Below are 26371 nucleotides of genomic sequence, written 5' to 3' on the forward strand. Positions count from 1 at the left end.
TACCTTTGCTGCTGCACCTGCGCGCTATCACAGACAGTCCAACTTGAAACTCACTGACAGGGTGCCCAGAGGCAGAAGAGAGCCCTGGCTGCACCAGGCAGACAGCCTCCTGGGCAAAAAGATTTACATATCAAAAAGACTAAAGAGTTCCCGATAAGGTTCTTCCTCTTAACAGAGGTGTGACTGATTACCTACATCATCTCTTGTGAGAAGTTTAGCAGTGAAATAAGGTTCTTCCTGTCTCTTCCTGGAATCTCCTTAGCCTAATTGTCTGTGCGGGGAAGTCTCCATTCATATGTTTAAGTGTAAACAAAAAGGGGAACCCTCCATTCATATGTTTAAGTGTAAACAAAAAGGGGCGACTGCCAGTGGCTGCCCACGGGAATGCAGACTTCTCGCCCCCTCCAAGGGATCTAAGCCTGTAGGCCAGCCGCGTGGCTGGTTGATTGGAACACTGGGTTTTGGGAAGGACCTGGGCGCAGGCTTCGCTGGGATAAGGCTGCCCTTCTGTCCCGCGTCAGCAGCTCTGCCAGGTGGGATCAGCCAACAGTGTGCTTTTCTGAAGGTTCCAGACCCCAAGCCTCAGGACTCCCGGGAGATCTAAAGACCCCCAGTGGTGCCCAGTGAGGCTACAGAGATGGAGACGAGGACGGGGGGTCCCCTGGACCTGCTCCTGCTGCTGCCTCCTCTCAGAGCTGGGGCAAGGTCCCTTAGAAGTCTTGTAAAGGGGAGTGGGGAGGGGCTTCCGCCTTCCAGCTTCCAGCATCACCTCCAACCCCAGCCCAGTGTAAACCACGCCCCGGAAGAGGCCCGGGGAGGGGCCTAGGAGCCGGCAGCACCACCTCAGGGGGCAAAGGGCAGGTTTCCAGGGCTGGTGGGAGTGCTCTTCGGGAAGCAGGGATCAGGTCCATGGGGCGTGGCCCACCTTGCCCTAGAGTGCGGGAACCAAGGTGTCCGACGGGGGCTCTGCCTGAGGCTCACACAGACGTTTCTGGAAACTTTTGATCCTCCTTCTGACGCATTGGCCATAGTTCATTCCCTACGGGATCTAAGACGAAAACAGCACTGCCCCCATCCTCCCGGAAAGAGGGACCCTCGCCCCTTGGTCCGCGCGTCCAGCGGAACCCTCCGCCGCCCTGTCTTCCTTCCCGTCCCAGCTGCGCGCAGAGGCTGCTAGGGGCGCGAGGGACTCTCGGGGTCTGATTCTCTCGTCCGCTTTCGCCCCCTGGGCTTCGCTGGCCAGGACCTGCGCGCTCGCCCGACCTATACAGTGGGTCCCTAGGAATCTCCAATCCTAACCGGAGTCTGGGGAGGCCTCTAGGACCGGGGGGAGCCAGCGCTTCCCAGAGTCGGGCTGCAAATTCTTGTCCTCCCGGTCCCCAGCGGGTGTCCCCTTCTCTCCCCGCCCCCCCGTCGCTGTCGCCCTTGCGGTTCCAGACTCCGCCCCAGGCCACCGGCCCCGCTGGCTTGGGGCAAAGTTGGCGGCGGCCACCACCCTCTCGCGGGGCCGCTCCCTCTTCCTCCTCCTCGCTGCCGCCCTCCCGGGAGGCCCCACGGCCACCGCCTCCCGCACGCGCGTCGCCGGGCTCGGCGAGCGGAGCCGCGCGCTCCCGGATGCCCCTCGCCCAGCCCGCGGGCCAGGCGCTTGCCGACCTCGAGAGCCACCACACGCCCTTCCCTTTCCCGCGGAGCCGAGAGGTGCCGGCTACACCCGGGCGCAGCCGCCACTCGGGGCTCCGCGCTGCCGCCCCGGCTACCCCCGCTGCCCCGCGCTTGGCGCTCTGGTACGCGCGGGGCAGCCGCGGGCGCTGGCGGCGATCTCCCGGCCGGCAGTGGCGCCGTGCAGAGCGGAGCGGAGCGGAGGCGAGGGGAGGGCAGAGGAGGAGAGCCGCGGAGCCAAGCAGCAGAGGCGGGCGCCGCACCGCCCCGAGCCCCGCACGCTTGCTCGCCCCGGAGACGCGCGAGAGGACGGCCACTGGGGCGCACCAGCCGGGTCACCTTGTCCCGGAGGTAAGTCCCGAGCCCCCCGGCCGTGCGGTGGACGGAGGGTCCGGAGGTTGCGAGGCGGGGTGTCGTTGACAGCGGGCGCAGGGGGCGGCCCCCGGCGCGGGCTGGCGTCCTGGCTCCGCCTCGGAGCGCGCAGACCCGGCGGCGGCGTGGCACCCTCGGTAAGTCGCGGTGGTCTAGGCAGCGGGACCTGTAGGCGCGGGGTCGCTGGGCAGAAGGGCAGAGAGGAGCTGGCCAGGAAGATGCGGGGGCACGGGCCGGCTGCCTGCCGCCCAGGCTGCACCCTGGCGCCTCGCCACCCCGGGCGCTCCGGGGACGCGGCGGGGCCGCCGTGCGAAGTCGCAGGGAGCTGGCGAACCCGAGACCCGGGAGCTCAGTGGTGTCTGGGTGCCCGGAGCCAAGGGGGCGCGCGGCGAGCGGGTTCAGGAGACCCAGCGGAGACCAGCTAGGGCTGGTGAGCGGGGCGGCCGCGGAGCTGGGGACCCAGGAGCGAAGCGGACTTAGATTCGCCCAGGCAAAGGGAAAAGGAAGGCGAGGGTGCGAGCGCGCTCGGGATGAGGACTCCCAGCCGGGCTACGGCGGCTTTCGCGGGCTGTCGGTGCCCTGGCAGCCGCTCCAGCCTGCAGCCCCGGGACCGCCAGCTCCGGTGCCTTAAATGGGAGCCAGCACATGGATGCGCTTTGGGGTTTCGCTTTCGCGGGGTGTGATTTCTGCCTCTTCGTGTGCGCTGTGGAAGCAGCAGAGAGATTGAGAGGATTGGGTCACCGGCGGAGTTGGGCACTTTTCTTAGGCAGGGGCTTGGGTCTGCGTGCGCTCTCTGTTAAGACCCCTGCTCTGTGGGTGCGTGCTGCCCAGCTTTAGAGTGCCTGCTGGGGGGAGGGAGGGGAGTGTCTCGGCTTCTCTGAAGAACAGGAGGAAGGGGCGTTCTGGGAGCCTTCGCTCACCTGGGGGTTCCCTGGCATGAGACTCTCGGGCGCTTGGCACCAAGACTTAAGGTGCGCGCAGCCCTCCTGCGGCGTCAGATGCGCTGCGCTCCTGGCCGGGACTAAAGCCTGCGCCTTCCCTGGCCACGTCCCCACGTTCAGTGCAGCAGACGCTGGCCCAGGGCTGGGCAGATTGGGGGACCCCGAGGCTGGGCACTAGCCGGTAGAAGTGGACAGTGTGGGACTCGCGCGCGCGCGTGTGTCCGCGTATCTGCCCGTCCCCCTCCTGCGGGGTCGGCAGGCTTGGTCTGAGCCCAGAGCGGGAGGCGGTGGCGTTGTGCAGACCTGCAGCCTGTGGGCAGCGGCCTGGCCACAAGCCTCAGAGCCAGCCAACTTTTCCTTGTTGTACTGCGGCCGTCGCCGTGGGAAGTGGCGTTCAAGAGGCGTCTAGATCTCAGCAGCCCTGGCGAACAGAAGTCCCCAAGGTCGGTTATGGCCAGAGGGCTGGAGCCAAATTGGCAGCTGAGTTGCTTGCCGCCGCGCCTAGTAAGCGTGTTGGCCGCTGTTTTGGAGATCCAGACCACAGGTGCAGGGCCTGTGGATGAGCTGAGAGGCGTCCTCCGGCAGCTCGGGATCCCCCTCCCTCCGCCCTGGGGTCCCTGCTCCTCCAGCATCCTCCCCTTTGCCAGGAGCCCTGCTGGGTTTGCAACCCTTCAAAGCCTGGTCCAGTCCTACCCCCCACCTCCAGCGTGAAACCTGACTGTGTAAGGCAGAGGGCCTTGTGACATTAAGGAGACAACGGGGGAACCTGTTTTTAAACTTTTGGATCCTGGCAAATTTCAGTAGTCCACACAAATAAAGCTTGGTGCGTGCCCCCTCCCCCAGTCATTTCGGCCATTAAGCAGTCAGGAGCCGCCCTTGCTTGCTCACATCTAAATGTCTTTCCAACACCTGCCCATGAGAAATGACTGTTTTTAATGAGCGTATTAGAAGGCAGATGAAGTTAAGATAAAATCAGGCTCCACCCCAGTTTGATTTTAAGGTAGAAAAAGAAAAGTTGCTAACATTCTTTGTGGCTTTGGAGAGCAGGAGGGAATTTAAGATCAGGAGCAAAAGTCTTTTTGAGTTTTTTTTTTTTTTTCCCTAAGATTTATTTATTTATTTTGAAAGAGTTACAGAGACAGAGATCTTCCGTCCTCTTGTTCACTCCCCCAGATGGCCATGATGGCCAGGGCTGGTCCAGGTGCAAGCCAAGAGCCAGGAGCTTCACCCAGGTCTCCCACATGGGTGCAGGGGCCTAAGCACTTGGGCCATCTTCCACCGCTTTTCCCAGGCACATTAGCAGGGAGCTGGATTGGAAGCGGAGCAGCTGGGACTGGAACTGGCACCTGCGGGGCTACAATGCCGGCCCACAAGAAGACATGTTAAAGCAATGGATTTAGCTTCTTTCAGTTGATGTACAGGGCATGAACAACATTCTAGTTGAACCAGGAGAGGCAAAATAACTTTTTTTATTCTTTTTGCTAAAGAAATGTTAAAACTCAATTCATGCATAATAAGCAATTAATTTCTTCCACATTTAGCATTGACACAGAAGTTCTGCCCTGGACTTGACTCATCTTTCTCATTACCTTGAACTCCTATTTTCCAGGGAGGGATTGCTATTATAAGAGGATAAGGAGATATTTTCTTATGTAAGTTTTCTAGCTGAGACACTAGTTGGTGCTATTCTGAGGTTCAGGGAGAGAACTGAATGTGTCATCTATTAATAAGGAAAGGCTAGATTGTCAAACGGGTCACACGTGTGGGGCCCTCCAAGCTGGGCCGTGCTGGGTGGGAGGCCACTTGGGACTTCTGCTCACTGGGAGCTTAGCACGCCCAGGGAAGAGGGCATGGGTGTCAGTGAGAGAGCCTGTCCTCCCTGGCACAGCCCCCCACACCGTACACCTTTGCATGGCCCTTCACAGGAAAGCTCAGCCTGGAAACTATCAGTGAGGGTCCATGTTCTTGGAGGAGTCAGTCAGACATTGAATACTTTCATAAGGTACACTATATAAAGGCACCCTAGGAGGCTGGCGCTGTGGCTTAGTAGGCTAAGCCTCTTCCTGTGACCCCAGCATCCCATATGGGGGCCAGTTTGAGTCCCAGCTGCTCCACTTCCCATCCAGCTTCCTGCTAATGTCCCTGGAAAGCAGTGGAAGATGACCCAAATGCTTGGGCCCCTGTACCCATGTGGGAGCCTCCTGGCTTTGGATTGGTTCAGCTCCAGCCTTTGGGGCTATTTGAGGAGTGATCCAGTGGATGGAAGAGCTTTCTCTCTGTCTCTTCTGTAACTCTGCCTCCCAGATAAATAAATAAATAAAAAAAATCTTTAGAAGAAAAGGCAACCTTAGTTGACCTGATATAAGGCAAATAGCCATCTTTCTTCTTCTTCTTTTTTTTTTTTTTTTTTTTTTTTTGACAGGCAGAGTGGATAGTGAGAGAGAGAGACTGAGAGAAAGGTCTTCCTTTGCCGTTGGTTCACCCTCCAATGGCCACTGCGGCCGGCGCACTGCGCTGATCCGATGGCAGGAGCCAGGTGCTTCTCCTGGTCTCCCATGGGGTGCAGGGCCCAAGCACTTGGGCCATCCTCCACTGCACTCCCTGGCCACAGCAGAGAGCTAGCCTGGAAGAGGGGCAACCAGGACAGAATCCGGTGCCCCGACCGGGACTAGAACCCGGTGTGCCGGCGCCGCAAGGCAGAGGATTAGCCTATTGAGCCGCGGCGCAGGCCTGCAAATAGCCATCTTGTAGGTGAGCAGTTTTGTATTCCAGATAACAAACCACTAAATCCTCTGGTGGAATGGGTTGGGGTGGGAGGGACTGACTGTTTACTAGTACACGTGTCAGCCTCAGCAACAACGTAGGCTGTGAATGAGTGGCAGGCAGCCCATGGCCTCAAACGGAAGTCACACACAACTGCCCAGTGGGATGTGCCGACATGAGCTGTTTTGTGGCTGTGGCTGTTGTCCCTGGCGTCATAATGCTGAGGACGCCATGCCCAGGAGTCAGAAAGCAAACAGCACCCAGCACGTTGAAGGTGGGCTGCCCAGGTGTCCACCCAGTGTACTTACCATGCGTAGCTGGAATAGTGAAGATAGCAGCAGGTGGTTTTAAGAACCCAGAGTGTTCCAGGTTCTCTGCAAGTTTCAAATGTCATACTGTTTCTGAGAGTTTGTCAACATCGGCTTTGGAGAGAAGTGTTTTATTTCCTCCTGGGGCGTCAGTGCTCTGCTTCTGCCCCAGGTTTCAGCTGGGGTGGAAGAAGACTGAGTAGGGGACCTGCTTGCAGGTGGTCTGCTGCCTGGGGGCCACCCCACCCCCATGGTAATTTCTGGAGTGCCTGTGAGAAGACTTGGGTGTCAGCTCCCGCTCTGCTGTCTGCTGGTGACTGAGCTCAGGCGAATCACTTTTGTGAGATGCTGTCTCTGTCAGCAACATTCTTTCTAGAATGGGAAAAACCAAATGTTAATGGTGTCACCCCCTCATTACACCGCGGAGAGTCTCAGCTGAGGATACTTGAGTGTTGGACTGAGCGCATTCACTCGGTGTTTGAGAAAACAAAAGGAGCTCACATCTTTTGTGTTCTTTTAAAGATGTGTTTACTTATTTGAAGGAGAGACTCACAGAGAGGGAGAGACACAGAGAGGAAGAGATCTTCTATCTGCTGGTTCACTCCCCAGATGGCTGCAGTGGCCAGGCCAAGGCCAGGAGCTTCATCCATGTCTGTAGGTGTCAGGGCCCAAGCCCTTGGGCCATCTTCTGCTGCCTTCCCAGGCCATTAGCGGGGAGCTTGATTGGAAGTGGAGCAGCCGGGATTCACACTGGTTCCCCTATCGGATGCCCGTGTTGCCTGTGGCAGCTTAACCTGCTGTGCCACAGTGCTGCCTCCATGCCTGCCCCTTAAGCTGCTGCTACAACTTCTCATGGCAGGAGCCAGAACAGGGGCGGTATAGACACATAGCCACGGGGCCTAAGGACACATACATGTGTGCATTCGAGAGTCATGGAAGCAGTCAGGCTTGCCACACATTTACAGGGAACAGGGACAGAGAGTGTATGAGCAATGGCATCCCTATCTTTTTTTTTTTTTTTTTAATTTGACAGGTAGAGTTGTAGACAGTGAGAGAGAGAGACAGAGAGAAAGGTCTTCCTTACACTGATTCACTCCCCAAATGGCCGCCATGGCCAGTGCTGCACTAATCCAAAGCCAGGAGCCAGGTGCCTCCTCCTGGTCTCCCATGCAGGTGCAGGGGCCCAAGCACTTGGGCCATCCTCCACTGCACTCCTGGGCCACAGCAGAGAGCTGGACTGGAAGAGGAGCAATCGTGACTAGAGCCCAGCGCCCATATGGGATGCCGGCGCCGCAGGCAGAGGATTAACCAAGTGAGCCACGGCGCCGGTCTCCCAGCATCCCCACCTTTGTGACACTGAGCTGTGTTGTGTCACATTAGGACACTTTCCTGAAAGGAAATATTTTCAACCAAATGACCAGCTGACCACCAGCCGCCCCTGATACTGCATGATGGTTGGTGTGCATCTCGTGGCTTAGAGCACAGTCTGCCAATCATGGCAAACTATCTTATGACAGATAACCTGCTAAACTGCCTACAATAAAGTTAGAGGAGATGCTGAGCGACATGAACAGGGGAGCTCCCGCACCAAGAATGACCTCCCTGAGAAACCCCGTGCACATGGAGAGAGAGTAACAGAAGCAGAGGCTGCTTCCCAATGCACAAGTCAGAACACAACTTTGCTTGCTTATTAGCATAGGAGGAATTTGCATAGGAGTTTTGTTCTTCAAGCTCAAATCAGTGTTTAGCCTGAACTATTGGGTTTAGGTCCTAAGTACTTCTAGGGCTAACTGCAGTATGCTTTTAAAGATTTATTTTAGTTTGAGAGAGGAGAGAGAGAGAGAGAGAGAGAGAGAGAGAATCTCCCACCTACTGGTTCACTTCCCAAATGTTCACAAAAGCCAGGCTCAACCAGACTGAAGCCAGGAGTTTGGAACTCAGTCCAGGTCTCCCACGTGGGTGGCAGGGATCCAAGTACTGAGCCAGTGCCTGCTGTATGCCTGCTACCTCCCTGAATGCACATGAATAAGAAATAACCCAGGCCCCTGGAACACCAGCTTGCTGCTATGGGGCATGGGCATCTGCACCACAGCCCCTAATGCCTGTGCCCAGGGTGCACTTCGCAACTCATTCCCATGATCTTGGTCTTCACAGACTGTTAGCTGAAGCAGGTTTGACGTAGGAGGGTTTCCCTCTGAGGACTGTAATGGGATTATATCTTGGGATGGGATTGGGAGCCTCAGTGTGGATCCCAGGGACTCCTAACTCATCCTGGAATGGTTGGAACCAGCTCCACTGTTGATGACTTGCAGTGTGTAAAAGCACCTTGAGAAAGCCTGACTGTGTTTCTGGTCAGTCTTCATCCCTGAAATTTGTGACTTAATCCTAGCCCATCACCGTGGCATGCGTCCTTGGCAGGAGGTGTGTCCCTACCCACTGGGTTCACTGTGGGGGAAAGGGCAGCACTGGTAAGGCCAAGGGAGTTACAGATGCAGCAGGCAGATGGTGCCTGCTGTTTGTAGACAGCATCTGAGCACAGGGTCTGGCCTGGGCCTGGCAGCTCTGATGCTCTTGGGTTGACACGGAAGGAGAGCTGAGCATCTGAGCCAGGGCTCCTATGGCCACCCCGCCCTGTGTGCAGGAGGAGCACAGAAGGGCCCTGGCACCAGCCCTCGCCCAGCTTTGAAAACCTGTGCCACAGCCATTGCCTGTCATCATCTGACCGTCACTCTCAAAGCCTGTGCCTCATGCCTTGCCTGTCAACCATCCGACCGTCACTCTCCCGTCCCTCACAATACCCCTGGGGACCAGCTGTTCCTGAACCAAGAAGGAGGAGTTGATGCATGAATGTGCCCTCTGTTTTATAGTTTTTCTGGTGCATGCTAAACCCAGAGATATGGTCCAGCCCTTTCACTGCTCTGATACGAGCCCGGTCTCTAAATTCCCTCACTGAGATGCATTTCTGTTAAAAGCTCAGTTTTTTTTCCCTGTAAAGACAAATCATCTGCTTTGTTGTTTAGTCTGTGCATTTCCTTCTTACTGTGTTTCTCTCTTTTTGTAAAGATTTATTTCTTTTTATTTGAAAGACAGAGTTACAGAGAGGCAGAGGCAGAGAGAGAGGTGTTTTCCATCTGCCGGTTCACTCCTCAAATGGTCACAATGACCAGAGCTGGGCCAATCCAAAACCAGGAGCCAAGAGCTTCTTCTTGGTCTCCCATGTGGGTGCAGGGGCCTGAGGACTTGGGCCCATCTTCCACTGCTTTCCCAGGTGCATTAGCAGGGAGCTGAATCGGAAGTGGAGCAGCTGGGACTTGAACCAGTGCACATGTGGGATGCTGGCACTGCAGGCGGCAGCTTTACCTGCTATGCCACAGTGCCAGCCCCACCGTGCTTTACTTTAAAGCTTGGCTGGAAGAACCAGAGGAAGGTGCTGCTCAGAGGAAGGGGCTCGTTACCCAGCTGTGTCCCTGTGCTCCGGCCATCCCCATGCCTTTGCCTTGGTATTCGTGGGCACCGTGGCTAGTCAGAATGTTCCCATGATGGATATAGTATGAGGCTGGGTGAAGGCGGCTGGGGACGTAGTTTGGAATGTCACAGTCTATTCTCCAACCATAGAGATAACATTTGTGGACTGGAAGTTTGCAGAGCAGTGCTGTTTGCTTTTCCATGGCTAGAAGTCCAGCTGCTGCTTTGTCCAGCATCTTCCCAGGAGAAACAAGCTTCAGGCACTCAGTGCCTGCCCACCCCAACTCCCAGGCCCAGCTCTCCCGGCTGGACCTTGCACACCTGCAGGGCCAGGCACATAGGTCTCCCAGGGCACCAGGTTGGCTGTGCTTCTCTCCATCTTGTCAGCAGGGCCCAGCCTCCTGCACACTTTGTCTTTGCCAGAGCTGGGCCATTTTTCAAACATTCAGGTGCTGCTGCAGGTGCAAGCAGGGGGCTGTGAGCCTTGTTGGGGCACATGGTGAGAGCACTCGATGTATCTCGGCTCCTGTGCCCGAGGAGGTATGGTGAAGACAGTCAGGTCAAGTGCTCCAAGTACTTGGTGGAATCCAAGGTGGGACCATGAACCCCAACCGCAGGTGCGTCTGTGTGGTGGTGGATACTCCAGACTCTGTGTGTTTCTGACCCAGTTGGATCCAGGACTCAGCTGTGACCTTGGCGAGCTTGATTTGACTCATAGGCTGGACAGGGTCTTCCCTCTCCGAGTGGAGCCCTCGCCTTTCCATCCTTTCCCGGGTGGATGCATGGAGAGCAGCCGGCGTCCCCCTTCAGGGGAAGCAGAGCTGAGTTCATGAATTGGAAGGGCGGAAGTCAGTGCAGAGCTGAGCGGCTAGATGGGAGCCCGCTAGCCCGCGTGGCTTGTTTGTGTCTTGTCACAGAGGCAGTTCAGGGAAACCAGCAGAAGCTTTGGGCCTTACTGCATCAGTATCTCCTGCCTGGCCCAGAATGCAGCAGCAAGAGGGGAAAGAGAAGAAAGATCAAGACAACGGAGGGGTGGGAGTGTCTGCTCTTCCACCCGACTCCCCAACAAACTCTGGATGTCCCTGTTGTACCCTGCGTGCGACCACGATGCGCAGAGGGTTGGCCCGCCCTGCTGTTCCCTCAGACCTGGCTTTGACAGTGGAGGAGCTGCACACAGTGCAGGAACCCATGTCTTTCTGGCTGCTGTCCTGCTGTTTGTCTCTGAAGTTTGTGCCCCGCCTCCTCCCTAGCATCAGTTGCCCAGTTTTCTTGGCACGGCTAGAACCTTGCTTAATGCAGAGGACGGCTTCACAGCCCCTGTAAGAGTTGGATAAATGGATGCAGACAGCTCCATTTTATTATGAAGTCCTGTGATCAGGTCACTTCTCTCTCTCTGCTTCTCCATGGTTTCCTTGGAGGATGGAGTTCCCAGCACGGAGGTGAGGGGATCTGCACTGCGGGTCCGTCCCGGAATCCTGCTCCCAGGCCTCCCAGGAGAGCAGAGGTGTCCCACCAGACATGCTGGCACTGTCCCCTCTAAATGCCACCGTCCTCTGACATTTAAAAAGCACAAATGCAATAGGACAGCAGGACAAGGCACCGCGTTCCCATCTTTCTCCCAAGACACTGCCAGGAAAACTGCTCTGCCTGGAACTGGGGTTCAGAGCCTTGGAGATCTCAGAAATGCAGTCTGGTGGGTCAATCCCTGCCTGCTGCATACACCTCTCTTTCCCCCGTCAGTGCCTTCTTAGGGAGTGAGAACAGTGGTGACCCCATTGTTTCTGGGGGACCTGAAGCCCAGAGAGAGACCTCCTCCTCCGTCTGGATTAGCTCTGGGGAATATTTCGGGGGCATGGCCATCTGAATATGTGTGTCCCTACTCCTGGTCTCCTTGTTCCTGACCCTTCTGCTTCTGCTGAGCACACCTGCATGCCGAGTGGGTGGCCCGCACGTTCTCTCTCTGAGCTGTGCCATGCCCTCGCCATAGGTGGTGGCTTAATACTTCTTGACATACAAGGGGGTTATGTCCTGGTAGACTGTCATGAGCTATGATTGCGGGGAGTGGAAATTGCGTTGGGTCCTACTGGCCTGCTGCACACCACAGCTGAGCCACACAGCACCATAAGGCTGCCTGGGAGCTGCTGAGACAGCAGCAGCCCAGCATACCCAGCCAGGATCAGACCATATAGCACCGACCTGGGAAAAGGCCCAATTCAGAAGTCCAAGTATGGCTCCTGCTGAATCCTTCTCACTCGAGTACCATTGAAAAGTCAAAAGACTGCAAGGGCAATCCTCCTGAGTCAGGGGCCATCCGTAAGTTCATGCAGGTTCTTGACTCCAACCCCAGGACTCAGCGCCGTGACTATCGCCATCCCATGCCCCTGGGACATCAGCCTCAGAGAACTTATCCTGTGCCTGCCACGCCCTCTAGGACCCACACCTGAGACCTGTCACCTGCCGAGCTCCCACCTTATATGTACGTAGATGGCACCTCTGCCTGCATCTTCTATGCCATTATTCCCACCTGGATGCTCACATCCCTGCAGGTGTCCCTGTGCTGCTGCCTGCTTCTCACCTCCACCTCTAGGACTAGCAGAAGACAAAGCTTTCAAAAATGCACACACATCTGCCTGCATGGCCCTCCCCTCCAAAGCCACCAGTGGCTCCTCATATCCAGCAAAATGGGACAAACCTGCTTAGGAGAGCAGGCTGTGGTGACAGTCTCCAAGCATCTGCCAGCCCCATCACTACTTACCTACCTTCCCAGAACACCAGGCTACTCCTGCTACCCCCAACCTGCCACCATGCGGGCGTGTACACACACACACAGTGAACACATGGGCACATGCAGTGTGCACACGTGCATAGACGCACACATCCACCACATCACGTTCTCTTGCATCTCTGTCTCTCTCCAGTGGGCAGAGTCTTGGTTACTTCCTTCAAGGCCCATCTCGTCCATCTCCTCTTCCTGGCATTCTTCCCTCAGTCCCAGTATCCCCACCTCTGGGAGCCCTTGGCACCCGGGCCCACCCCAACCCTGAAGTGGCTTTTGCAGAACAGGCAGAGGATGAGTGAAATATCTAGAAATAACTGTGGCAAGAAATGTGTGTGAGATCTGTACAAAGCAAACTACAAAAATTTACATCATGGAACAAGGAAACCCTGGGATGAAGGGAGAAAAAATACCATGTTTCTAGTTGCAAACACTCAAATCCCAATATGACACTGGAATTCTGATCGAAACAATGTTGAGTCTATACCTTGACCTGGAGTGTTGTAGTGTGAGTCCACTCGGCATCAGGGCTGTGCACTGAGTTGTGGTCAGGGAGAGGGGCTGTGCTACAGCGTGAGTCCACTGGGCACCCGGGCTGTGAGGGAGGCTGTGCTATAGCGTGAGTCCACTGGGCACCCGGGCTGTGCACTGAGTTGTGGTCCGGGAGGGAGGCTGTGCTACAGCGTGAGTCCACTGGGTACCCGGGCTGTGCACTGAGTTGTGGTCCAGGAGGGAGGCTGTGCCGCAGCGTGAGTCCACTGGGCACCTGGGCTGTGCACTGAGTTGTGGTCAGGGAGGGAGACTGTGCTGCAGCGTGAGTCCACTGGGCACCCGGGCTGTGCACTGAGTTGTCATCAGGGAGGGAGGCTGTGCTACAGCGTGAGTCCACTGGGCACCCGGGCTGTGAGGGAGACTGTGCCGCAGCGTGAGTCCACTTGGTACCTGGGCTGTGCACTGATCAGTGGCTAAATAGAGATTTGTGCTGTGTAAGGAATCTCTGAGTCACCAAGCAAACACCATGAGCGAAGTTCTTGGACCAGAATTTGAGTGAATGCTGGCAGACATGTCCAGAGTGTACTGGAGGCCTTTAGTCACTTTGTGGCCCCTGTGACAGTGACCGTGGGGATGGCAAGTGGGGACCTGGGCGGCCCTGGCACAGTGGCTGCACAGGGAAGCGGTATCTTCCTGCCAGCAGCCTGCAGCAGGTGTGGGAGTGGCTGCTCCACAAGGACGTCCGTGTCCCCCCTGCAGAGGACCCTTCTTTACGATGCTGGAAGAGCCGTGTACATTTGTAAATTAGACTTCTAATGAAAGCCACTTTTGTAAAAGTCAAAATGAAGATGGAAAATTTTATGCTATATGTTTATTTTATTATTTCTTTCTTTCTTTTTTTTCTTTTTTTTTTTTTTTTTTGCTCTAAATCTAAGATCTCATGACTGGCACACTGTCCACCTACCATGCCAGTTATGCAGTGCTACGTACTGAGCTCCCCAACCCTGTGTGCTCCTGGTTCTGGGGCTGAGCAATTCAAACAGGACCCTGGTGCAGACAGCCTGGCCCCGCCCCGTGTCATCTGGGCCTGTCCTGGGATGATGCCGGTGGCTGGGGCTGCAGCCACTTGGAGGCTTCTTCCTTCCCAGGTCTGGGCCTGTGCTGAACTCATGTGAAGCCAGGAACTAAGACCCCCTACCCAGGCGTCCTGTTGTTTGATTTCCCAATCAATGCACAAGGCATAGTCGCGGATGCAAAAGCAGAGGTTTGTTACCTGCCGGCTGGGACCCCCAACCCACCCACACGCAGCCATTTAGCAGTGCACAGGCAAAAGGCCCTCTCATTTGCATAAGAGAGGTTTTTATAGCCTCACACTTACATGGGTGCTTACTTTCTTTGTTCTCAAGGACCTGGCCTGCCTCCTTCCCGGTCCAGAATGAGGCCTGTCATGGCCTTAGGGCTGGCAAGCAAGCAAGCCACAGTGAGAAACCGATATTTAGCAAGCTAGGGACTCTATCCCTACACTGTCAGCAGGGCGGCCTCAGGGTGGTCGGACTTCCTGTGGAAGTGCTGTAACACTGGGTGTTACGGAGGCACAGGAGCCAGCTCGGGCTCGTTCAGACAGCCCAGCCTCTGTACTCTGGCTGTGCCACCACATGCTGCTGGTGACAGGCCAAGTCCCTAAGGCAGTCCAGCACCAAGGGGAGGCCAGCAAGAGCATCTGTGACCACGCTCAGTCTGCCGGGAGAGGGGGCAGGCGGGTCACCAACAGCATGACCCATGGCAAGGGCAGCCTGGACCTCCCGGGAGAGTGGACTGAGGGCATTTGGAAGCAGAGTGCCTTGGTGCAAGGTCACATGCTAACTCCCCACAACATAATAATGTATGAAAGAGGATAAAATGCCTAAATATAAAGGAAGCGTGAAAACATTCCACCTGCAATCAAATACCTTATCAATAGACACCCATGAGAAACATACTGAACACGATAAACTAAATGTGCTACTACCCACCCCCATACAACAAACTCAGCGGAATTTAAAAGTTTATTCCAAAGTCCTCATCCCCCCAGCCTGTGATTTTGCTGTCTGAGGTCACTGTTGCCGGTACCCAACAGTCAAGCATGTTTAGAAACCAGTGCATGGAAAATTTCAGAAAGATACGATTCGTAAGTTTGACCTTGTGTTCTGAGAAAAGAGATGCAAACTCACACCATGGTGCTGGGTGCATGCTCCCCCCAGCCTTTTATTTTTTTTTTTAAGATTTATTTATTTATTTGGGAGGAAGAGTTACAGAGAGAGATCTTCCATTTGCTAGTTCACTCCCCAAATGGCCACAATGGCCAGAGCTGAGCTGATCCAAAGCCAGGAGCCAGGAGCTTCTTCTGGGTCTCCCATGCGGGTATAGGGACTCAAGCACTTGAATTTTCTTCAACTGCTTCCTCAGGCCATAAGCAGGGAGCTGGATTGGAAGCAGAGCAGCCGGGACTCAAACCTGCACCCGTATGGGATGCTGGCATTGCAGGCGGATGCCTAACCTACTACGCCATAGTGCTGGCCTACATCATCCCTTTGTCCAGGTTGTACATGCTGTATGCAGCGCCCACCCATCCATCACTAGGTGGTTGTATCTGTTTAACGGGTTGATCTTTGTGGTCTCGCAATGTTGATCCAACCTTGTGTTCGTGTAATTTGTCCCTCTACTTCCTGTTGACCCCAGAGGGTGCGCATGGTGACACTGGCAGCTCAGTCAAGCCACAGGGGACTCGTGCCCTGTGTCCTGAAAGTGAAAAGGCGAGGGTTCTAGACTTTGATTAAAAAAGGAACAGAACCGTCTGCTGAGCTTGCTAAGATCTACGGCACCGTCAGCTATTTTGAGACAGAGAGAGAACATTCGCCTGTGTTCTATTACAATCTATTGTTATACCTGTTCTATTTTATCCTAGTTATTGTTAATCTCATGATGCTTGAGTTACAGATTAAGCTTGCTCATAATTGCCTGCACTTTTAGGAAAAAGCGTGATATGTATTGGGTTCAGTTCTGCCTTGCACCATCCAACATCCACAGCGGATCCTCTGAGATAAGAAAGGGGGATTGCTCTCCTGAGCCAGAAACAAACATTGTAACACATTAACCAGTGCTTCAGAATCCCCCCAGGGCAAACCATAGGGAGGTACCAACTACCCTAGTAAGTGCCGAGCTGTCACAGAGAAGAGAGTTGAGAAGAAGCAATACAAATGAGTAGCAGAGAAATATAAGGAAAACTGAACGCTCATCTCCATTTGTATCATAAAAATGCATGGGAGAGTTAGGGAGGACCCATCTTCCTCCCAACAGGATCTCACAGTCACAGCTAGAGCTGCTTGATCAGGAAGGGGCCCAGGTGCTCTGGGGAGGTCACATCCACCCTTGTCCTCAAAGTTACAGTGCAGTCTCCATTAATGTCCATCTCCTGTCTCTGTCCTTGGCCCTGTCCCTGAATACCTAGAAACAATTATTTTAATTAATGAATTTGAAAGAGTTACAGAGAGAGAGGGAGAGACAGAGAGGTCTTCCATTTGTTGGTTCACTCCCTAAATGGCAGCAACGGCCTGGGGCTGAAACCAGGAGCCAGGAACTTCTTCCAGGTCTCCCACTTGAGTGCAGGGCCTCAAGGACTTGAACCATCTTCTACTGCCTTTCCAGGTGCATTAGCAGGGAGCTGGATCAGAAGTGGAGCAGCCGGGAGAGGAACTGGTGCCCATGTAGGATGCTGGGGCAGCAGAAGAAAGCTTAACCCCTTATGCGACTCCTGGCTCCACCAAGAAACAATTCCAAGATGCATGCAAAGAATGTGCATCTTGACTTAAGGAAATGAAATGTTAGGAAAAAAAAAAAAAAAAAAAAAAAAACTGAAACACCTGCCTGAGCTGATGGTAAAATGCAATAAACGCAATGCACACATAGTGGACTTCTGAAAATAATGGATAGAGTTAACCTCTGGCCAATGAGCCAGCGCCAAGCCCAGTATGTGTGCATTCAGCCTGGCCGGACCCAGGCTGTTGTGGACACTTGGGGAGTGAACCAGCAGATGAAAGCTACCCATTTCTCTCTCTGTCTCACCCTCTCTCTCTACATCACTCTACCTGTCAGATAAATACATAATTCTGTTTGTAAAAGTGGATACACTGTTGCCAGGCTTAGAGCTGAGACTGCTGGGAGGACAGAGAGTTCCTGTAACCGAGGATCCTGGTGTGAACCAGCAGTGGGCTCTTCCAGGAGCAGAGGAGTGGCTGGGAGCTGGCTAGGCTTCTGTGCAGGGTGCCAGGAGCTCCTGTGTGGTCTCTGCCTTGGGCTGCCTCCCAGCATGGCAGCCTTGAGGGGCAGCACTTCTGGAACAGCAACTCCAACTTCCTAGCACACAGAGAGACGGGTGCCTGCTCCTCTAACCTGGCTCAGGAGTCACCTCGCATCACTGCCGCCACCACTTTCCTTCTGCACCTCTGAGTCCCGAGCCCACCCAAATGCAAGGGGAGGGAGGGAGCAAAGACCCTGAGACGAGGGTCAGGGCCCTGTCACGGCGTGGATGGGAGATGGGCAGCACTGCTGTGTCTGTCTGTAGAACAGCACTGGACACAGATGCCGTGCACACAGTAGGTTTTTAGATCAGAAATGAAAGACAAGTGGAGGCCATCTCACCAGGTAATCATCTGCTTCCTTTTTTTTTTTTTTTTTTTTTTTTCAGGCAGAGTAGACAGTGAGAGAGACAGAGAGAAAGGTCTTCCTTTTGCCGTTGGTTCACCCTCCAGTGGCTGCCACAGCCGGCGCACTGCGCCGATCCGATGGCAGGAGCCAGGTACTTCTCCTGGTCTCCCATGGGGTGCAGGGCCCAAGCACTTGGGCCATCCTCCACTGCACTCCTGGGCCACAGCAGAGAGCTGGCCCGGAAGAGGGGCAACCAGGACAGAATCCGGCGCCCCAACCGGGACTAGAACCCGGTGTGCCGGCGCCGCAAGGCGGAGGATTAGCCTAGTGAGCTGTGGCGCCGGCCTACTTCCATTTTTAGTATGTGGATTGTTTTCCAGAGTTGTAAATATATTCCAATGCGTAAATTCTTAGTGTATCAAAGTGTTGTTGTTTAAAGATTTATTATGTATTTGAAAGGCAGAGAGAGAGAGAGAGGGAGAGAAGGAGAGGAGGAGAGAGAGTCTCCTATTTGCTGGTTCACTCCCCAAATGCTTGCAACAGCTAGAGTTGGGCCAGGCTGAAGCCAGGAACCTGGAACTTCATCCAGGTCTCCCGTGTGCATGGCAGGAACCCAAGCAATTGGGCCATCATGTGCTGCCTCCCAGGCTCATTATTAGGAAGTGGATCCCAGGCACGCCTGTCCCAGGGGGCAGTTTAATCCTCTGCCCCATGCATTCACCCCCGAAATGTTCTTAAACAGTGCAGAGCACGATGCTGACTCAGGTGCTGTGAAGAATCAGTCACCCCAGCTTGGCATGCTGTATGAGTGTGTTCGTCATTACATAATAAGGACCTTCCAGGGCTTAGGAATTGTGTTCCGCTCCATCACTCTGCAGTGTTTCCACTGAAAATATAGAAGGGAAACATGGGAGAAAAATGGGTAGTTTCAGGGCCAGCACTGTGGCGTAGCGAGTAAAGCCACCACCTGCAGTGTCGGCATCCCATGTGGGCGCCGGTTCAAGTCCCGGCTGCTCCACTTCCCATCCAGCTCTCTGCTATGGCCTGGGAAAGCAGTAGAAGATGGCCCAAGTCCTTGGGCCCTTGCACCCAAGTGGAAGACCCAGAAGAAGCTCTGGGCTCCTGGCTTCAGATTGGTGCAGCTCCAGCTGTTGTGGCACTTGTGGAGTGAACCAGCAGATGGAAGACTCTCTCTCTCTCTCTCTCTCTCTGTCTCTCTACACCTCTCCTTCTCTCTGTGTAACTCCAACTTTCAAATAAATAAATAAATCTTTTTAAAAGAGAAAGAAAAAGGAAATGGGCAGTTTCAGGGCTTTGGAAGTCCAGGTCTCTCTGGGCTTATGCTAAAATCAGTGGCACAAAGAGAAATCTTCCATCCACTGGTGCACTCCCAAGATGGCCTCAACGACCAGGGCTGGGTCAGGCTGAAGCCAGGAGCCAGGAGCTTCATCTGAGTCTCCCATATGGGTAGCAGGAGCCCAAGCACTTGGGCCATCTTCTGCTGTTTTCCCAGGCCATTAGCAGGGAGGTGGAACAGAAGAGAAGCAGCTGGGCCTTGAGCAGGGAAGGGCCGGTGTGGGTTGCTGGGAGTCACATGTGGCATCTTAACTCACTGCCTGCATCACAGCACCAGCTTCGGATTTTCTTTATTTTGCAAAGTGAAGTCTTTAAACAAAGAGCCTTGTAAGCCAGGGTGCGTGCCCCTGTGTGGTTAGCAGCGGTACAGCCACTGACAACAGGAAACCGTGAGCCAGGTTGACTGCTGTCCAGGAACTCTGTCCTCCCAATCTGGCTAGAAGCTAGAGGCCCTGACTTAGTAGCTCAATGGAGTCTCATCACCATCTCTACCATCTCACAGCCTTTCGCTCCTGGTTTTCAGATGGCTGCCATTGCCCCAGACATCACAACTGGAGTCAAGGCAAGAAGTGGGAAAGGTAGACAGGGCGCCAACCCAGGAGCATCTTTGGCAATCCTTGATTGGAAGGAAGCAGGGGACACTGGTGAGGCTTGAACTGTTTCAGTCCCCAGGTGGAGGTGGGCAAGGAAGAGGGTTGACATGGACTGATGGGTCACCCTGCAGCCAGTGAGGGCCACCCCAGGAAGATGACATGTTTCTTGGGTTCAGAAGCAGTCAGAGGTTTGCTGGTGACTGTGAACTTGTGCCTGCCATGCAGGCAGGTGGTGGCAGGGGACCAAGCACATGGACCATCTTCCATTGCATTTCCAGGCTCATTAGCAGGGAGCAGGATTGGAAACAGAGCAGCCAGGACTCGAACTGGCATCCATAAGGGGTGCGGGCACTGCGGGCAGTGCCAGCCGCTGGACTGAAGCTTTTGCTGCTCAGGCCCAGAGTGGTTTTCACGCTGTGCCACCTGTGAGATGCCCCTGGGGACATCGGATAAGCAGTTTATGCAGCAGTAATGTGCAGAACACAGATCGGCTCGGGCCTCTCTCAGGCAGAAGCATCTGAGTCCACTCTGCTGCAGGAGCATCGGGTAAAGCAGTGCCCTCGATCTCCCTGACACGCCAGATGCCTGGGGCTTCCAGACTCGCAGACTCTGGCTCCGGGCCTGGGACTCTGTATTCTGAACAGGTGCCAGGTGATGACGGTGTTTCTGGTCCACAGGCTGTGCTCTGGGAATCCAGGTGATAAAGTGTGGTGAGGGACGGGCAGGGAGGGGTGGCAGGGATAGGTTGTCCCTGACCAGACCAAGATGCCAAGATGGACAGAACTTACTGCTAGAGATGCTAACTAAATAGCCTGCAGGCCGTTGCATTTGGTTTTGTTTTCCTTAGGTAAGCTTAGACATCCTGCATGTAGGTCAAGAGATATAACAGGCTTACAGTTTGTCTTACGCAACCATACAATTAAAACACATCCTCCCCATCCCCTTAAACACTCGGAGGTAGACTGCTGTGCTTCGGGGTCTGTTGGGGATAAGTGTGGCGAGGATGCATGGAAGGGGACTTCAAAGCCAGCTGTGTCCCTGGCCAGGCCCGCGGCCACTCTGAGTTCTGAGTTCTCTGGCCTGGCTTCTGTTCTTATTCCAGAGAGGGGAGGCGGAGGACCCCAAAGGGCCTAGCGCACTTCTGGGCCTGAAGTGGGACTGCCCACCTGCCTGCATGTGCATGCTCACACGTGCTCACGTGTATCCATCTATGTGTCTGGATAGGCATGTACGTGCGCATCTGTGTGTACCCGCACACCTGCACGCACACACATGTGTGGGTGTGTGTGGGGTCTGCATAGGCATGCGTGTATGCATCTGTGTGGACCTGCACACCTGTGAAGGGGAGGGGCACTGTGTGTATTCTGGTCGTCGTCCAGCCGACTGCCTGACCACCAGGCATGGGTGGTGCCGCCCTCCCCACTGAGCCCAGGTGGCTGCAGCCTCAGGAGAGGCCAGCCGAGAACTGAGAAGCCCAGCCTAGGTCCACTTGCTGACCTTGACAATGATGGCTACCACGTTAACCCTAAGTCTTGGGCGGGTTTGTTACTCATCAAGCGATACATGGACACACAGACAGAGGCACACACTCACACCCATGTAAGCATACATACACACGCAAGTGCGTGCACACATTCACTGGCCAAAGCTGTGTTCACACATGCATACAAGTATACACATGTATATGGATATGATGACACACACCCCCACACATGCAAGACACATGCACACACACAGAAACTCAAACACGCACACATTATGCACGCACATGGACACATAGATATGCACACATATGTGCACACTGACATGGACACAGACATATGCACACACATGTGCATATCAGCATATGTACACACGAACATAAACATGTGCATACACATATTCACCTGAACACAGCTATATTCACACATGCGCACACATACACATGTATATGGATATGATGTACACCAACATGCACACACACACAGAAACACAGACATGTACACACATGCACACACAGAAACAGACGTGCATACACATGCACACACTGTCCACCCTCACATGGACACATAGTTATGCACACATATGTGCACATTGACATGGACACACGGACATATGCACACGTATACAAATGTGCACATCAACATATGTGCCCATGAACATAAACATGTGCAGATACCTGGACACAGCTATATTCACAGATGCACACATATGCACACATGCACATGGATATGATGAGACAATGACATGCACACAGGAGACATATGCACACAGACACATACATACACATACACAAACACACTATACACCCTCACAGGGACACATATGTAAGCAAATATGTGTATATTCACATAGACAGACATATATGCTGATGGGTGCACACACATACATGGACACCCAGAGGCTTTTCCACATGTACACATAAGCATACCCACAAGTACACATATCCACACAGATATGTGCAGCCATATTTACACATATGTAAACAGCAGGCACCCACTCAGACACAAGCATACACATTCACACACTCACATGGATACAGTCACACCTGCACATACAATCATCCACATATGCATGCACTCACAGACACACAGGCATGCACACAGAGGCACACAGTGTACTCACACCCTGTGGTCACTGAATGTCATTGCTGCCCCCTGGAAGTGGCCCCTGGTGCTTGGTGGGCTGGGGGCCTGAGGACTGGGGTGGAGTTGAGGCTGGGGGGTTTTCGTGAATGGATCCTGCCCCATCCCCTCCCACCCTGCAATGCTGAGGGTAAGACTGTAGTGGCAGCACAGGAGGCCAAGGGGATGCCCCTGTCTGGTTCAGCTCTCTGGAGGGTTGGGCTTGTTTACATGCAGAGAGAAACTCATGGACCACAGGGCCTGCATGTGAACTGGACTCTGTGCCTTGTTGGGTCTTGAAGATATTTATTTGAGAGGTAGAGTTACAGGCAGAGAGAGGGAGAGACAGAGAATTTCCATTTACTGGTTGACTCTCCAAATGTTCTTAATGGCCAGAACTGCGCCGATCTGAAGCCAGGAGCCAGGAGCTTCTTCTAGGTCTCCCATGCAGGTGCGGGGGCCCAAGAACTTGGGCCATCTTCCACTGCCTTCCCAGGCCCTTAGCAGAGAACTGGATCATAAGTGGAGCCACCAGGTCACCAACTGGTGCTGATATGAGATGCCAGAGCCACAGGCAGAGGCTTAACCTCCTACACCACAGCGCTGGCCCCAGCCTCATTGGGTTTTACTTCTTGAGGGCTCATTCCCCAGAAACAGCAGTCAGGCTTTGCCTGTGAGCCCTTGAGGATGGGATTTGCTTGTCTCTGAGAGGAGGGGAAATCGAGTCACATTCAGCATGGGAAGGGGCGCTGGGCTCGGAGGGAGCTGGGGTGGGGAGGTGCGGGGGGCAGGGCATATGTGAGGCTCTGGCTGGGGGCTCTGTGGTCAGTACACCCCTCCTACGTGGCTTCAAGTCCCTTAGCCTTTGGGAAACTACTTTTCTGCCTGCCTCCATTCCCTGCTACTATCTCTCCCCGTGGCATTGTCACGGCAATTACGTGAGATGAGAGACAGGCTGCACTCAATGAATGGGCACCAGGCAGGGGCCAGCAAGATGCCTGGGGCTTTAACTGCCTTCGGCAGGCTGTTCCCAGGCTGGCCTGGCTCCCAGAGGTGCCTCTGGGGGCTGGGTTACCAGATTCCTCCCCAAGGCAGGTGAAGCTCCCCTGCTCGTGGGGCTAACGCTGTGGCAGGTGAGGGCTGGCCATTGTATTCTGGTGCCAGGGAAGGACAGGTGCCCCATGGTGGGGCTGCCACTGGGGCTGAGATAGCCACACTCATGGCATACCAGGTTGCAGTGGGCTGAATGCATGTTGTCCAGCCAGGGCTGCTGACCCATCAGCACCACTGAATGGGAGCACGGCTGTGATTCGTCTGGGGATTCCATGGAGGTGCAAGTAGTGCCAAGTGGAACATTAGACAAAGCAAAGTGAGAGACAGCCCTGGGCAGCAGAGACCTGGAGAACACAGCCCAACAGAGTGGCACACACACAGTCTTTTCACAGAGCGAGTCATATCACAATGAGGCAGACTCACTCTCAGCAGGGGCAGTAGATTGAAGATGCTGTCACCGTGATGTTATTAGCACCTGATTCCGACAGAGGCCCACGCATTCCAGGGACTGGCCCATGGTGGAGCCACGTGCAGGGCTGCTGTGGCTGACGCAGCAGGCGAGTGTGGGGCTTTGTCATCACCCCCATGGCAGACCCAGGAAGAGATCCATCAGGGTTCCTGCAGTCTGAGGCAGGGGCACCTGCACATCCCTAGCTGGCTCCTGAGTGTGGATCTGACGTCAGCTTGGTCTCATAGTTGAGATAAGGCAACAAAACCCCATCCTAACGTCCGCAGACACTGCCACCTTGACAGTGCTTTGGAGAACCGAAGGAAAATGCCAAGGAGAGTTACTGAGTCACAAGCCAGTGGACACCCAGACCTGCTGTTCTAGTTGGTACCATGTGCTTTCAAGAAACCCAATGAAACAGAAGATGAGGAGGTTAGGACGTTGGTGCGCAAGGTGTTGGGGTGCAGGCACGGACCCCAGCCCTCACTGAGGGGGAGCAAGAGGCAGGCTGGGCACCTGCATGCAGGAGGTTCTCATGCAACCGTGATGTCCTCAGACAGTTTTCAGCCAAAGGCCATTGGGATATTTACAGCACCATTTGTGGGCCGAACAAAATTATCAGCTTAGAAATTAGTCTGCTGTTGGTGCTGGTGCTGTGCTGTAGTGGGTAAAGCTGCCACCCGTGACACTGGAACCACATATGGGTGCCAGTTTGAGTCCCGGCTGCTCCACTTCCAATCCAGCTCTCTCCTAATGCACCTGGGGAAGCAGCGGAAGATGGCCCAAGTGCTTCGGCCCCTGCGCCCACGTGGGAGACCCAGAGGAAGCATCTGGCTCTTGGTTTCAGACTGGTCTAGCCCTGGCTGTTGTGGCCATCTGGGGAGTGAACCAGCAGATGAAAGATCTCTCTATGTGTCTCTCCCCCTCTCTCTATAACTCTGACTTTGAAATAAACAAATAAATCTTTGAAAAAAATTAGTCAGCTGTAGATTTATTGAAAATTTTAAGTCTTGCCTGTGGTTGCCTGGGCTGGCCCAGACTGAATGATTTCACAGGCTTTATACAGCCCTCGGTCTGGATGTTCCCGCCTTCTGGAACTGAGAGATGTTGGAACATTTTTGCAAATGTTATTCTGTATTCAGTGGCTGGCCAAGTCCATTTTGGTGGAAGAATTGCACCAGCAAAGCGAAACACAATTGGATCATTTTTCTCTCTGACAATTAGCACAGGCTTGAGGTTAGAATCTAAATCTTGTTGAAGATGAAGTGAACAGAAATTCACAATTCAGGCTTCTCCTTTTTGGTGTGCAGTTCAGTGAGCCCTGGGTGCACACACACACACACACACACACGAACACACATGTGGACACATGTGTATATGCACACACGAACACATGTGGACAAATGTGTGGATACACATGTGGACATACACACACGGACACACATGTGGATACACACATGGACACACATGCATGTGTGGATGCACACAATCTGGTGAAGTGTGATTCCTGACTTTGGTGGGCATTATTTTTACTCGATTTCCTCTCAGTATGAAATAGCTTTTGAAGCCGGCGCCGCGGCTCAGCAGGCTAACCCTTCGCCTTGCAGCGCTGGCACACCGGGTTCTAGTCCCGGTTGGGGTGCCGGATTCTGTCCTGGTTGCCCCTCTTCCACGCCAGCTCTCTGCTGTGGCCAGGGAGTACAGTGGAGGATGGCCCAAGTGCTTGGGCCCTGCACCCCATGGGAGACCAGGATAAGCACTTGGCTCCTGCCTTCGGATCAGCACGGTGCAGTGGCCATTGGAGGGTGAACCAACAGCAAAGGAAGACTTTTCTCTCTGTCTCTCTGTCTCACTGTCCACTCTGCCTGTCAAAAAAGAAAGAAAGAAAGAAAGAAAGAAAGAAAGAAAGAAAGAAAGAAAGAAAGAGCCTTTGGAGGCAGTAACTTCCACAGTAAACTAGGTTCCTGGAAGTTTTCAGATCGTTCTTCCACAGAAGTTCCCCACGCAGGGCTGCCTTGGTTGGTCTGGGGTGATGTGAGCTTGCCACAGCACCCATCCCTGGCATTGTGCTGAGCTAAGAAAGTCCCACAGCAAAAGCCAGGGCTCTCATCGTGGAATGTGAAGCCCATGAGGAGGCCAGCTCAGGGCAGGAGCCAGCAGACAACCATCCAACCTCCTGCCGGTGTGCCTGCTTTCCTGGTATCACCATGTCCAGTGCCCTCTGCATGCCCCGAAGTGGCTGGTTGGGATGATAAGTCACTGGCCATAGCAGGTTCACTCATACACCCCAGGCTGTAAGGGAAATGGACATTTAGAACAGTGGGGACGAGGGAGGACCATTTGGCGCAGAGATTAAGTCGCTTCTTGGAACAGCAACATCCTGAATTAGAGGGCTCAAGTTCAAGTCCTAGTTCTGCTTCTGCTTCCAGCTTCCTGCTCATGTGCACCCTGGGAGGCAGCAGGTGTGGCACAAGCTCTGGAGTTCCTGCCAGCCCATGGGGGAGACACAGAGTAAATTTCAGTCTGCTGGCTTCAGCCTGGCCCAGCCCTAGCTGCTGCAGGCATTTGGGGAGTGAACCACTGAATAGAAGACTTTCTCTCTCTCTCTCTCTGTCTGTCTCTCTCTCCCCCTCCCTCCCTTCCTCCTTCCCTTCCGTTCTACCTCCCTCCTCATTTCTCTGCCTTTCAAGTAACATAAAAATAAATGAAAATTAAAAATAGAAGTATGGGCTTTTTCATTGGACTGCCAACTGAGACTTTTTGTGTGCCAGTCTGTGTTCTGAGTACCTGGGATTCAGAAGCCACGGATCAGACAAAGTCTTGGCCATCCTGCTCCTGGGAGGCAGATACAGGGAGAGG

At 54.2% G+C, this 26371-nt stretch overlaps 1 protein-coding gene across 4 annotated transcripts in view; it reads left to right on the forward strand.

Annotated features, from left to right (window-relative positions):
* Positions 1-1453: 1453 nt before the first annotated feature.
* Positions 1454-26371, forward strand: part of SYNDIG1 (synapse differentiation inducing 1) — a 215223-nt gene continuing 190305 nt past the window's right edge. Inside the window, exon 1 of one of the 4 annotated variants that reach the window (XM_051834476.3) lies at positions 1454-2010. The gene's annotated coding sequence lies outside the window, so the exon portion shown is untranslated. The other 3 variants (XM_008275449.5, XM_008275450.5, XM_070051445.2) reach the window with 3 other exon arrangements.

The sequence above is a fragment of the Oryctolagus cuniculus genome, chromosome 11 (assembly GCF_051225735.1).
Source record: "Oryctolagus cuniculus isolate XC-2025 breed Fujian yellow rabbit chromosome 11, ASM5122573v1, whole genome shotgun sequence".
NCBI lineage: Eukaryota > Metazoa > Chordata > Mammalia > Lagomorpha > Leporidae > Oryctolagus > Oryctolagus cuniculus.